The sequence below is a fragment of the Akebia trifoliata genome, chromosome 7 (assembly GCF_017979445.1).
Source record: "Akebia trifoliata isolate Shusen 1 chromosome 7, ASM1797944v1, whole genome shotgun sequence".
In the NCBI taxonomy this organism is placed as follows: domain Eukaryota; kingdom Viridiplantae; phylum Streptophyta; class Magnoliopsida; order Ranunculales; family Lardizabalaceae; genus Akebia; species Akebia trifoliata.
In genome coordinates this window covers 2,517,094-2,530,731 of record NC_141381.1, presented here as the reverse complement: position 1 = coordinate 2,530,731, position 13,638 = coordinate 2,517,094, and the positions used below count along the sequence as shown (strand labels likewise).

General features: G+C 31.9%; 1 long non-coding RNA gene across 1 annotated transcript; it reads left to right on the top strand.

The window, feature by feature from the left end:
- The first annotated feature begins 6,228 nt into the window (after positions 1-6,228).
- LOC147397966 (uncharacterized) lies at positions 6,229-7,748 on the top strand. Its single transcript, XR_015179691.1, has 2 exons — positions 6,229-6,568; positions 7,312-7,748. It is a non-coding gene; the product is annotated as an uncharacterized LOC147397966 (long non-coding RNA).
- The last annotated feature ends 5,890 nt before the right edge of the window (positions 7,749-13,638 follow it).

The following is a 13,638-nucleotide window of genomic DNA, read 5'->3' as shown; positions in this document are numbered from 1 at the left end:
GAAATATATGAAACATGGGGTTCTTCACCCTTAAATATATAAAAATAACAAATTATAATTATATGTAATAGAGACATTCACGTGCATTTTAAATTTATTATGAAGAAAATAATTAATAAAAAAGTCATGATAAATTAACTCGTTTTTTTTTTTTGCACACCCACTTGACTCAATTTGGCATAGATACAGGATCTAGAACATTTTGTCGTATCTAGCAAAGGTTAGGAGGCATCTCATTTCATGCCACGTGGTAATTTTGGGACCCATGATCATATGGATATGTGATCCATCCCTTTGTGAACCAACATACCAAAAATCATAATATTTGATAACTGGTATAAGTTCTTTAAAAGAGTTTGAATCCAATAATTCAAAATCATTCTTTAAGATAGTGCCAAAATCGATGGATGCATATCATCAATCAAACTAAAATTTTGTGCGTAGATTTAACAAGAGATGGATCACATATCCATACGGTCTCATAAATGGGGTGCCACTTACCTTTGACAGCTGCCACAGCTCTGGCGTGCGAAAAAGCGAGTTAATTTATCACTGGCTCTTAATAAAATTTCTAGGAATCGGTAAAAAAGCTCTCCAGAATGTTTCTCCAACTTCAAAGCCATCTTATACCAAACAGTCAAAATGTTTTCCATTCTTTATTATTAGTGGTTTTTTTTTTGGCAAATTAAATTAAATTGGGTGAAATTGTTTAATTATCCGATATTAAGAGATGAGCGGTTTTGATGTTAGGGTAGATTTTGTATTTAAAAATTAGATTTTTGATGTTAAAATGGAGGAACATCGAATACCATTGGTTCAGCAAATTAAGTCTAAATTTTTGGGATAAAGCTTTGATGATGATGATGATCATTATTAGGGTGATTTTAGCTATTGTATTTTTGTATTGATTTACCATCGCATTTAAAAACTAGACCAGATCGATTGGTTGTAGGACTAAGCTCGATGGTGATTCTCAGAAATTTTGGTTCTTGATTCATTAGGAATCAATTAATTTTCATGTGCATTGGTTTTCTCAATACATGTATTTTTTTTTTTTTCAATTTGGGGAGATAGTTTTTAGGCATTCAGAAATTTCTATTCTACTTGTCCATTGGTGTATGTTTTTACGAAAAATCCTCAATAATCCAAAAAATGCAATCATATATATGTTCAATTGAAAGCCTATCTTTTGTTTATTCTAACGTATTTATATGCTCGTCTTGTTCATAGAAATTTGAGAATCATCAATGATGTTTAAATTTATTGTCATTTTAAATTGTAATATAGACCTAAGAAAATTCACATACAATTTCTTTTATTATTCTAAAGTCTAAACATTGTTCTTATTTACGAATAGTGAAAATAATAAATAAGATTAACTAAACCAAACCACACGTCTTTATTATTTGGCCTTCGTGTTCTACCTTTTCTTTTACCCTCTCATCGAAGTTTTACGTTTGAAACTCCAATATTTGTAGAGAATTTTAGGTTGTGCTGATTATTTACCGGCAGGCATCTTTTCAGCAAAGTGTTATTTTGCGCTCTTAGCACTATGTGAAAACTGAAAATTTTGACAGGAAAATTCAACGGACCAAAGCCTACAAATTTTTTTGATGGCCTATGGCCGTTGAAAATTTTGATGATCCCTAATTCGATGGCTTAGAGCCATCAAATTTCTACCCATCCTCCATTAATTTAACAGTTTCGATTCGTTGAAAATGAAAATTTGACAATAAAAAATTTGATGCTTTGGTCTGTCAAATTTTATGAAATTTGATGGTCTTGGACCGTCAAATATAGGCTTTTTCACATTGTGTAATATCATTGGTTCTTATCATCACTTGACTCAATTTAAGGTCCGGTGCATTACTATTTTGTTGGCCCTACGTATCTGTCAGTTTTGTGAGAATATTGAAATATGTTTTACTAGATTGATGTTAGTGCAATATGAATAGAAGTCGTTATGTGCAATTTATAACTATCAATCCCGTACAAAGTAATAATCTATAAAGTACTATCAAGTAACCATGTTGTCGAGTTTCAAATAATTATTAGCTAGGATTGATAGACACATAAAATTACTCATAAAACTATAACTTATTTTGTCTTATATACATAAACATACGAGGAGATCATCGTTGCAAAAAATCAGCCCATTCTAAAATTTCTCAATTGTATTTTTAATGCTGAATATGATTTGTATATAAGAGGTTTGGATTTCACTAAACCCTCTTTGTGCTTGAGTTGAGTTTGGAGACTTAACATCGATCTCAATCTGAATTCAAAGTTTGAAGTCTATCCTCTTTGAAGTTCGGTTGTTAAAAAAGAATAAAAAAATCAGGGACAGAAAGTGGCATAGTTGCGTGTTGAAGCTGAACACAGTCGCATACGTCTATTTCAAATCCCAGGTGTTCTTTGTGGTTGGCCAAGTCAATTGGATGCCATTGAAACCCTTTCATGAAAAGGTATTAAAAAATTGGATGCATAAAGATTTGAGTCCACGTATATTTTCGTGGGTAAGAAGGAACACATGTAGAATTTACCTCATGAAATGGACGCATCAAGGTTCAGCCCATATTAGCCTCACGTCATCAAAAGGCTAAAGTCTAAATCGATATTAGAAAGAGAAAGTGGGAGAGATGGCGTACTTGGGTATCTCCACGAATGCAAGACAATAACGGAAGAAAAAAAAAAATAGATGAGAAAGATAAGTTGCTTACCATGTATCCGTTTTTCCTTTGTTTTTAGTTTGGTCACAATCGGAGTCTACAAGCATTTAATTCCTATCCAAACTTCTCTTCTATTATTCTAAAGAAAAGATTTTATCCATTTTCTTGTAGGCCCATGCTTCGTAAAGCAAAAGTCTGATTTCAGCCGCATAATTTGCCCAGTTGCACCGTCTTAGTCTAAAAGTTTGTAGCCTATTCTCTTGTGGGCTCTTGTTTTAAAAATCAAAGCTCCAATTTCAAAAAAAAGTTGGCCACATAACTTGGACACTTGCATCTAGTATAAACAGTCCCTTGACCTATCCAATAGCTAGTCTTGACTGATTTCCCATAATCATAAAATAACAAAAAAAAATTGTTTTACTTGATTCTTATATATATATATATATAAGGGTTTCTTACGACCCCTATTACGACTCATATTGCGACACACCATTTTGTCTTATATGAGCAAAAATGTTTGGAATGGGCTGATTTTTTGTAAGGATGATCTCTATGGTGAGGAGATCATCCTTTCCAAAAATCAGCTCATTATGAAACCTCTAAACCGTCCAATTTTTGTTGAAAAATTATAGACTGTCCAATTTTGTAAATCAATTTTGATGGGATTAGAAGTTTTGGAATTGGATGATTTTTTGCCAAGATGATCCTCTCATCACAGAGATCATCCTCACAAAAAATCAACCCATTCCAAACATTTTTGCCTACATAAGACAAAATGGTGTGTCGCAATATGAGTCGTAATAGGGGTCGTAATAATGCTGTTCATATATATATATATATATATATATATATATATATATATATATATATATATATATATATATATATATATATATATATATATATGGCGTTCCTATGCCCCCCATTACGACCCCCATTAGGACTCACCGTTTGTCTTATATGGACAAAAATGTTTGGAACGGGCTGATTTTTTGTGAGCATGATCTCTGTGATGAGGGGATCATCCTGGCAAAAAATCATCCCATTCCAAAACTTCTAACCCCATCAAAATTGATTTACAAAAATTGGACGGTCTACAATTTTTCAACTTGTAAACATGGGGCTAGAAGTTTCATAATGAGCTGATTTTTGACAAGGATGATCTCCTCACCATAGAGATCATACTCACAAAAAATCAGCCCATTCCGAATATTTTTGCCCATATAAGATAAAACGGTGAGTCGTAATGGGGGTCTACGGAACCCGACCCATATATATATATAAATGGAAAAGGGTTGATTAGAGGTATAGATCCAAAGCTTAGTAATCTGACATGTTGCAAATTGGAGGGCTCAAGTCTAGTTTACTCATTAGAGAAAAGGGAGAAGGGAAATGGTTAAAAATTTATAGTTAAATTGTTCATGGAAAAAAAAAAAATCCTAAAAAAAGTTTTGAATTTTTATTTATTTATTGTTGCCTATATTCAAAGGGTCGCATAGTGAAATCATGTGGGCAATTCATGTAAATTAAAGCATTCATCTACTTTCAAATAAGATCAAGGATACATCGTCTTCAACTACGCTTCCGACAATACATCCTTGAGAGGGCATTTGTAGGCATCAAAATTTTAAAAAGGCCCTTACAAAATTTGTAAATCAAAGTAAGATCCCTAAAAGTTGGAAATTAATTCATGTGTACAAAATTGGGCCCCATTGGTTGGGATAGGACTTCTAAAGATTGGACTTGAGTTTTTGTAGATAAAATTCATAGTCCAATATATCTAAATGATCCACATCAGATATTGTGTCCTACACTCAAATAAATGAGTTTGATCCCACTAACAATCCATTGAATTCTTAAAATTTGATTTGAATTAGTTTAACCTTTAAACAAACCAACCAAGATCTTTAAGTTGGGGCATAATTGGAAAGCTAAACTATCTTTAAGTCTATAAATGCCAAATCCTCCTTTATTTGGAGGGGAGGGGATTTGGTTCACTTTCTCAGAAGTCAAAAGTTCTCAAATCCTCCTTTAAACGAAGCAAAACTCTTCAAGAGAGACTTGGATTTTGATTCAAGAGAAGATAAGCTCAAAAGCTCTTCTTCAAAAGTCAAAAAAATCATTCTCAATCGATAAAACGCTAAGTTCGGAGAGAATAAAATCTACATAAACCTCTATAGAAGATCAAGTACCGAAAACAACTATCTATACATCAAAAGTCCTTCTCAACCTATCAAGCTTGAAGTCCAAAGAAAAGAAAGTTACATACGTCATCTTTATTTTCGTACTTGACTGTTAATTAGAGGAAAACAATGAGATCTATATCTCCATCTCATCAAAATCAATAAAATCATATGTGATCTTATTAAACGAATCTCGAGGTAGATCTGTGAAATTCGTTGATGATAGAATAATCAAGTCAACCTTATGCTCTCTGGGAGGATTCATTCCAAAAATTGTGTTAGCCTCTAAACCCAAGCATAGGATCTACAAAAAATTGTCAATGTCATGTATTTCCTTAAGGAAGTTATGAAATGAGATGAGGATGTCAATTGTTCACATTTCATCTTCATCCGCAACCTTAACTCTACATTTTAACAATAGTCTAATGAGTGCTCTACAGCTATTTTGCTTGTGGGATTAGTTCTCAGTTAAGCATAATACCTATATATTTTTAATATTAAGATTTTTCTAAATTTTAGCGTGTGAGTTGGTTGGAATGATTTCCCTCTTGTTGTACATAACACATAACATTAACATTATTTGTTCTGATAAAAATATTTTCTAAAACAGACGTCACAGTCAACATTGCCACAATATATGTTATTTATTTTTTACCAAAGGAGTGATGGAAGAGTCTGAATGTGTGATTACTTTTTTTCAAATGATTAGAATGTTATCCATGCTATATCACCCAACTCATCTTTTTTTTTTTTTTTTTTTGAAATGCTTTCAACGTTTTTAATGCAGAGTTTATATTGGCATCTAAAATTGCTACAAATATAAATTATTCTTGGATTTATTAATTAGTCTTGGGGCATTTTCAATTTCTTTAAAAATTATATCTTTTAGAGCATAAAATAAACATATAACAATAAAATATTGGTTGGTTCCAAAAATTGAGGTGTATATTCGATTTCGAATAAGAGCATATGATTTAGTTAAATTGAATGCATGATTTTTATTAAAAAAATGTTTTAGTAATTGCACAAGACTATGTTAAAGTGGAGCCATAGATGTGTTTCCTCAAGATCATTCTTTTTAGATAATGCTTTAATCAATGGATGCACATCATCAATGTATCTGCCACACACTGTTCTGGGGTGCGAAAGGCGAGTTAATTATCACTTACACTTAATAAAATTACTGGAGACAAGTCAAATTTTTTAGGAAACAGCTGGAATGACACAAGGTGACAATAATGATGTGGTGGCACACACATAACCGTAGATGCCTTTTTCTCGGTAAAATGGTGCACGCACCTTTTAAAAACTCTTCGGAATGTTTTTCCAAACTTCAAAGCCATCTATATCACAAGATTAGAAATATCAGGAGACCATTGAAAATTTTTGACCTAATTTGCCGACAACACTCACATCGATATCTCAGAATTGACACGTGGTGTCTTAAGTAAGTAATTTAGAGATAAGGGATAGGGTTGTCTGTCGATTGAGTATGCCACGTGCTTAATTCAGATTATGAAGATGTAATGTTGTGTATCACGAGGAGTACAGATCGATTAACTTTAACTCATTTCCGCTCTATAAATAGAGCTTGTATTTGGATCTAAAGGCGGCCAAAACTAAGACAAGAAGAAGAATAGGGATTGGAGATGGCAACCATGAAGAGAAGTCCTATCTTTGCTGTTCTTTTGATATGCTTCCTCCTTGTTGGCTCTGGTGCTTCTCTCCATCGTTGTTATATAATAGTCATAAACATTTCTTTTAAGGATGTGTTGGTTACTACATAGTGCTCTAAATCTCTCAATAAGGGAGTAAATCTAGTATGTGTTAATGGAGAGAACCATCTAACAGTCCCACCAACCCATAGAGTACATTCATAGCCATCCTTAATTTTTTGAGGTTATCTATCCCAATTATGGATGGAAATCACCATTAAAGTTTTCTATTTCAAGAATCTTTTATTTATTTTTATTTTTGAGACTTGGAGTTGGTGATATAAATCATGGATTTTTTTTGGGTTATTGATCCTAATTATGGTTAGAATACATTGATTTTTTTTTTTAAAGCCTTTTATTAATTTCAAGAGGTTTTTTTTTTTTTTTTTAAGACTTGGGATTTGGTGATATAATACATGAATTTTTTTTTTTTTTTTTGGTTATTGATCTCAATTATGGCTAGAATACATTGAATTTTTTTTAAGCTTTCTATTAATTGCAAGATTTTTTTTAGACTGAAAGTGCTGACTACCTTATACAGTGTCAACACAAAAAGTTTTAGCGATGGGACCCATAGCTTAATGATTGATTGACTTACGCATCTTTAAATAACATTATTATGAAGTTTCACATGCAAAAGTATTCCCTTTATTACCTACAACAAAAAAAATTTTGAATTAATTATTTCATACATTTATCACGTATATATGAATGCTTGTTAATTTATTTAATTTTTTATGGCAGAGATGACAATGAGAAAGGTGGAAGGAAAGATTTGTGACAAACCCAGCGCTACTTTCAAAGGACCTTGTTTCGATAATAACGCTAAGTGCAACGAAGTTTGCAAGGGTGAGGGTAACCTTGGTGGAAAATGTACAGTAGGTACATTCTTCGACAAGTGTACGTGTCAAAGGAATTGTTAAAACATTGTAAAACGAGCCACCTCTCTTTTCCTCCATCTATATCTCAGTTTGTTGTCCATCTAAGTCTTTCATCTCTGTGTCAGTCTGTGTCTGTGTCTGTGCCTAGATATGTGTGTTGTCCGTGTCACGTGTCATCGGAGGTAGTGGTGGTTGTGATGATGTTTGTTAGGAAAAGATGAAATATGTGGTCGTGTAACTTGTGTTTCTCCTTCATGTTGGATTGATAAAAGTCCAACTTTTTCAATAATAATAATAATAGGGAAATGTTCAGCACCCTAAGTTTTACCACACACTTTAACAAACGTTTTTTGTCCCACATGGGTTAGAAGTTTTGGAATGAGCTGATTTTTGGTGAGGATGATCTCTATGATTAGAAGATCATCCTCCCCAAAAATCAGCCCATTCCAAAATGTTTAGCCCCATGTTTACACGTTGAAAAATCGTGGACCGTCCATTTTTTGTAAATCAATTTTGATGGGGTTAGAAGTTTTGGAATGAGCTGATTTTTGGTGAGGATGATCTCCTCACCATAGAGATCATCCTCACCAAAAATCAGCTCATTCCGAAACTTCTAACCCATGTAAGACAAAACGCGTTTGTTAAAGTGTGTGGTAAAACTTAGGGTGCCGAACGGGACCCATAATAATAATAGAGGAGATTGATGAATTTAGTGGTGATTGTTAATTTTGATGACATATTACAATCCTATTCCTTAAATTATTTGTCACAGCCCAATTAAAGATTAAAACACACTCTTTCAATCATTACAAAGGTTTGCTTCCAATTATAATCTCAACATTATAAAACTAATATTTATTTACAATTATGATTATGCTCATATAAGAAAGACGAGAGAGCTTCTTTCTATTGGCACTCCAAAACCTTTCACTTATTTTTATTTTTCTATTTGACCTGTAATAAGTAAAAGTTGAGGTGCCAATAGCAGCTCTCTTAAGAAAAGATGAGATAAAGAAAATTCTCTCTAATAAAAAATACTTAACTGACGATTTGATAAAAAAAATCCCTCTTCATCATTTGAAATTTTGAATGATGGATTGGGAGACCGAGAGAGATGGGTGGGGCTCTTCTTACGAGCTATTATAATAAGTCTGTCACTGATTATTAAGTAAATTTAATTATACATTATTTTAATTCTTTAGGCAATTTTAGTTTTTAAACCAAAAATAATTAATACTAAGGTTACCATTCAATTTTTTTTATTTTTAGAGATTGGTCGAAAATAAGTTGTTTCTTACTAGTTTTAGATAGTTTGGGTTGTTTTAGCATTCCTGATTTTGACCAAATTGATCTTTTTTCTTTTTTTTTTTTTGTAAGTACCAACCAAATTAATCTTATTGTAAATCAAGCTAATTCCCCCATACAATTTGTTGCTTCATATTCTATGGTAAGAAAGTAGAGGTATTAATTAAACTGGTTTTGGCATCGTCCAATTGATATTATGTGATTTGTGACTAATTGGTCACATATTTTTAATTAATTAAGTTTTCATAAAAATTAGAAACTAAAACTATTTTATATGATAAATACAGACTATGAGCACACTACGCAATTATTGTCGCAATGCAGAGATCATTTTAGACAAACCACAAAAACCTATCAATCCAATTTAATAATAACAAGAAAAATTGGGCAATGAGTATTACTAATTTGTGTGATAGGAAACTTGATACTAAGCATGAGACATTGGGAAGCTTGTTTACTCATAACATGGTTTAATAATGCATGGTTTTTTGCTAAGGTGCACTCACGTGCTATGGTTTTCATAAGTGGGCCAATTACATAAGTTACAAACCCAATTCAAATTACCTTAGATCAACCCAAAAATACATACATTTGGATTAGGCCTAATTGATTTTAAACCATACTTCAACATAAGTGACTTAGAACTATGGTTGTCAAAGGATCGGAGTCGATTTGCTACCAATCCAATAAATATTGGATCTGGAACTTATCCAATAAGTATCAGATCAGATCTCAATAATAATATCCAAACTTGATACTATAACAATAGGATCGGGTCCGGATTGGACCAAACCCGATTTGATGTCCAAAATCTAAATAAACTTCATATATTTATATAATTTCTTGCATATAATCGGATCGAAACCTTATCAGATCGGGACAAGGTCAATCCAAATCTGATCCTACAAGATATCAAATCATAACCTTATCAAGTTGGATCACTATCGGAATCTAAATCATCAATCCAAACTCGCAATTATTGGATTTCAGGTTTGATCCGATCCATTGACAGCCCTATTCAGCACCATACGAATTATATTGTGTACAATATTTTTAAGAGATAACATCTTTATTTATTAAAATATTTTAGACATGATTTCTTCGATTCAGGTTCAAAGCTCTGGATAGACTAGAAGAATAATCAAAAGTAAGAAGGGTTCATGTTGCTCACCGAACATTTGGGATAAGGCGTAGAAGTAATTTTATTATATTTAAATATCTATTAATAAATTCTCAGCAATAACTATATTCTATTAAAATTATATATTTTTCATATATGCCTGATTCAAGTTTCTAAACATAGTTTTCTTATCATTTAATATAATGAGGAGTGATTTGGTGCAACTCAAAGGCTCTATATAGATAAGAAAAGAGGTGAAAACATTTTACAAGTCTGTTTCTTGGATACATATGATGATTATGATGCCAACTAAGTGGGTAATTAATGTATGCAGTAGATAGACATAAGTTCTGTATTTATTTGAAACACAAAATTTTAATCCATGTAACTAGTAGAAAATAAGACAAGATAAAGATTAGGGTATTTTTGAAATACCCCATTTTAAATTGGTGATATTCCCCCCCCCCCCCCCCCCCCCCCCCATTAACCATTAGTCATGATTGTGTTTTCTTGATAATTTAACAGAGAAATTTTGAATTATTTTATTTAAAAATGCTCTTAAAATACTTAAATTACTAAATCAAATTTCACTATTAAATCATCAAGTAAAAGCAATGTTGACTTACGATCAAGGGAGGTAAACCTAATCTTGCATTTTGCAAGGGGGTAAACCTAATATCACTAATTTAACAGGAGGGTGTTTTTAAAATACCATAAAGATTTAAACAGAAGACAAAACCTCCACCCTTGACTGATAGCCCATTGGGGACTAGCAAGCACTATCCTCTAAAAGATGAAGCAACTTCCTCTAAACCTTATTTTTTCAATATTAATTGTTACTTTCCCTTCACAAATTTTTTTTTATTTTTAAATTATAAGGCTTCTCTTATTTGCAATCTTTGTTTTTTTTTTTTCCTCTTGAAGGCCTATTTTTAGTGAAATTGTTAACTAGGTAATGAAAAAGAACAATAATAGCACCAAGTGGTATTGGACTCAAAAAGCTCAATACTAAAAAATGATAAATAAAAAATACCCATTTTTATTTTAAACACCTAAAATCATGGTAGGTTTCTTACTCTTTTCTGTCAGAATCAGATTCTAAAGTTAGAATCATGATAATCTGACGCTCTTTTTTGTACGCTCCCTTCACAAAATCGTAGATCTATTGCTTCGGGATACACAAGGACAAATATTTATGATTTTGTATGTTTCTGTGAAAGGAGCATACAAAAAAAGAGCATCAGATTATCATGACTCCTATAGTAATACAAATAAAAAATACCATAAAAAAAAGTAACATTTTTTACAATAACCATCTAAAAAAATAAAATAATGCTACAATAATATAGAAAAGTAAAATCAAGTAAGACATAACTTGTTCCCTTTTGTGTAGTTTTAAAATGTGATATTATTAAGAAAAAAAATTTCGAAATAGATTTCCTTGATTTTTCATGTTTTCAATACGTATATAGAAATATTTATTTTGTTTGACAATTATTGTCTCAAATTGGACATTATAATTATCCTTTTTATGTTTTATCTACAAAACAAGTGAATCTTAATTACCAATTGTGAATGAGGTACGTCTTTTTATCTTTTAAAAATTTATATATTTTAATGGCGTTGAACGTTTTGTGTCCAACACCATTGGACACTATAATTATATATATATATATATATATATATTTGATTGGTAAGCTGGGGTTAAAGGTACCCCTCCCTAAAAAAACACTACCAACGAATGTAGCTACAAGATAGATCTTCTTCTGCAATTCTTAGAAGATCTTGAAGAACATTGGACCTATCTTGAATAATAAAAAACTCATCCGAAACAGCTCCCAATTTTGCTAAAAAATTCGTTGTCCTGTTTGTTTCTCTCTACTGAAATTCAAATTTACATTCATCAAAAGATCGAACTAGATCTACAATTTCCATCAGCGCTTCTTCATACTTCTATGAAGGTATAATTTCTCTCTTTATGCAATTGATTGAATATAACGAATCTGAAGAAATCAGAATTCGTTTGAAATCCCTCGAACTCGCAAACTTCAATGCTTCCAAGATTGCTTGAATTTCAATCTGAATGACGTCTTCATCCTCAATGTTACTCCAGCCGGCAAAATGAATTATCCCATCTTTGTCTCTCCCAATGAACCCAAATCCTGTCCCTTGCGTTGATCGAGATCCATCTGTATTAATCTTCAGCACATTGTCCGTTGGGGGTATCCAAGATATACTTTGTATGGCAACTGGCACTATAGAAAAATCATAAGCCCAATTGTTCAAAATTTGCAGCATTACATGTGGAGATTTATCTTCAACAATCATCCCAGCAAATCGTTTCCTTACTGCCTCTCCCACCTGATTTAAAACAACTTCCTTTTGTACAGACATCTCTTCGAACAACCTTTGATTCCTCTCTTTTCAGTAAAAATATATCATTGCACAAAATGCTATATTCAACATTCGATTTATCTGTTTTTCCTGAAACCACACATTCTTAATGACTTGCACTTCCTCCTCTATTGATCCCATACTAATTCTTACTATTCCAAATTTTTGCAGACATTTTTTCCATATCCATCAAGTATATGGGCATTTAAAAAAAAGGTGATCAGTTGTCTCTTGATGGTTATAGCACAAGACACACCGAGAAACCCATTTAAAACCTCTCTTGTTCAAATTTTCTACCGTCGATAATTTCCTTTGAATTGCTAACCAAGCAATAAAGGAAAATTGAGGAATACCATTCCTACTCCATATAATATTTCTCCAACCCACTAATTCCTAGTCTTTATCTAGCACTTCATAGGCTAATTTCTTGGAAAACAGGTTGTTCGGTGTTAATCTCCATATAACTTTATCCCTTAATAGCATCTTAGGGACTCGAGTGGCTGATATAATTTCTATGATTTCTTTCACACGGTCATTATATAGTCTTGGAAACACCCATCTCCTATCTACAATAAAATCTGAAATCACTGTGTTCTTGTGAAACTATAATTATATTTTTGTACTTAACTATGAAATGAGGGGTAATCTGGTGATTTAAACGTAAATAATTTGGGAAGGATGTTTTTGTAACAAAATTGAAAAATAAGTTCTGGAGAGAATTGTCTCAATTATAAATGAGCGGTATTTGGGTTTGGGGTTTAACCAGTAAAATTGTAAAAAACTTACACTCACTTCAATGAAGGAAGAGAGCTGCTATTGGCACCCCAATTTCTATTTATTACAATCCAACTCCTTAAATTATTTGTCAGTCCAATTAATGATTAAAACACACTCTTCAAACATTACAAAGGTTTGGTTCAAATTATGATCTCAAACATTATTAAACTCGTCCAAACAGTTTCATAGTTGTTTACAATTATGATAGGTTCATATAAGAAAAACAAGAGAGCTTCCTTCTATTGGCACCCCAACCATTCACTTATTTTCTTTATTTCTAATTGACGTGTAATAAGTAAAAGTTGAGGTGCCGATAGCAGCTCTCTAATAAAGAAAATTCTCTCTAGTAAAAAATACTTAATTGATGTCTTCTCTTTCTTTTTGAAAAATGTTTTGATAAAAAAAAAAAAAAAATCCGCCTTCATCATTTGAAATTTTGAATGATAGATTGGGCGACACAGAGAGAGAGAGATGAGTGTGGCTCTTCTTACAAGCTATTATAATAAGACTGTCACATATTATTAAGTAAATTTAATTATGCATTATTTTAATTTTGTAGGCAATTTTAGTTTTTAAACCAAATTGATCTTTTTT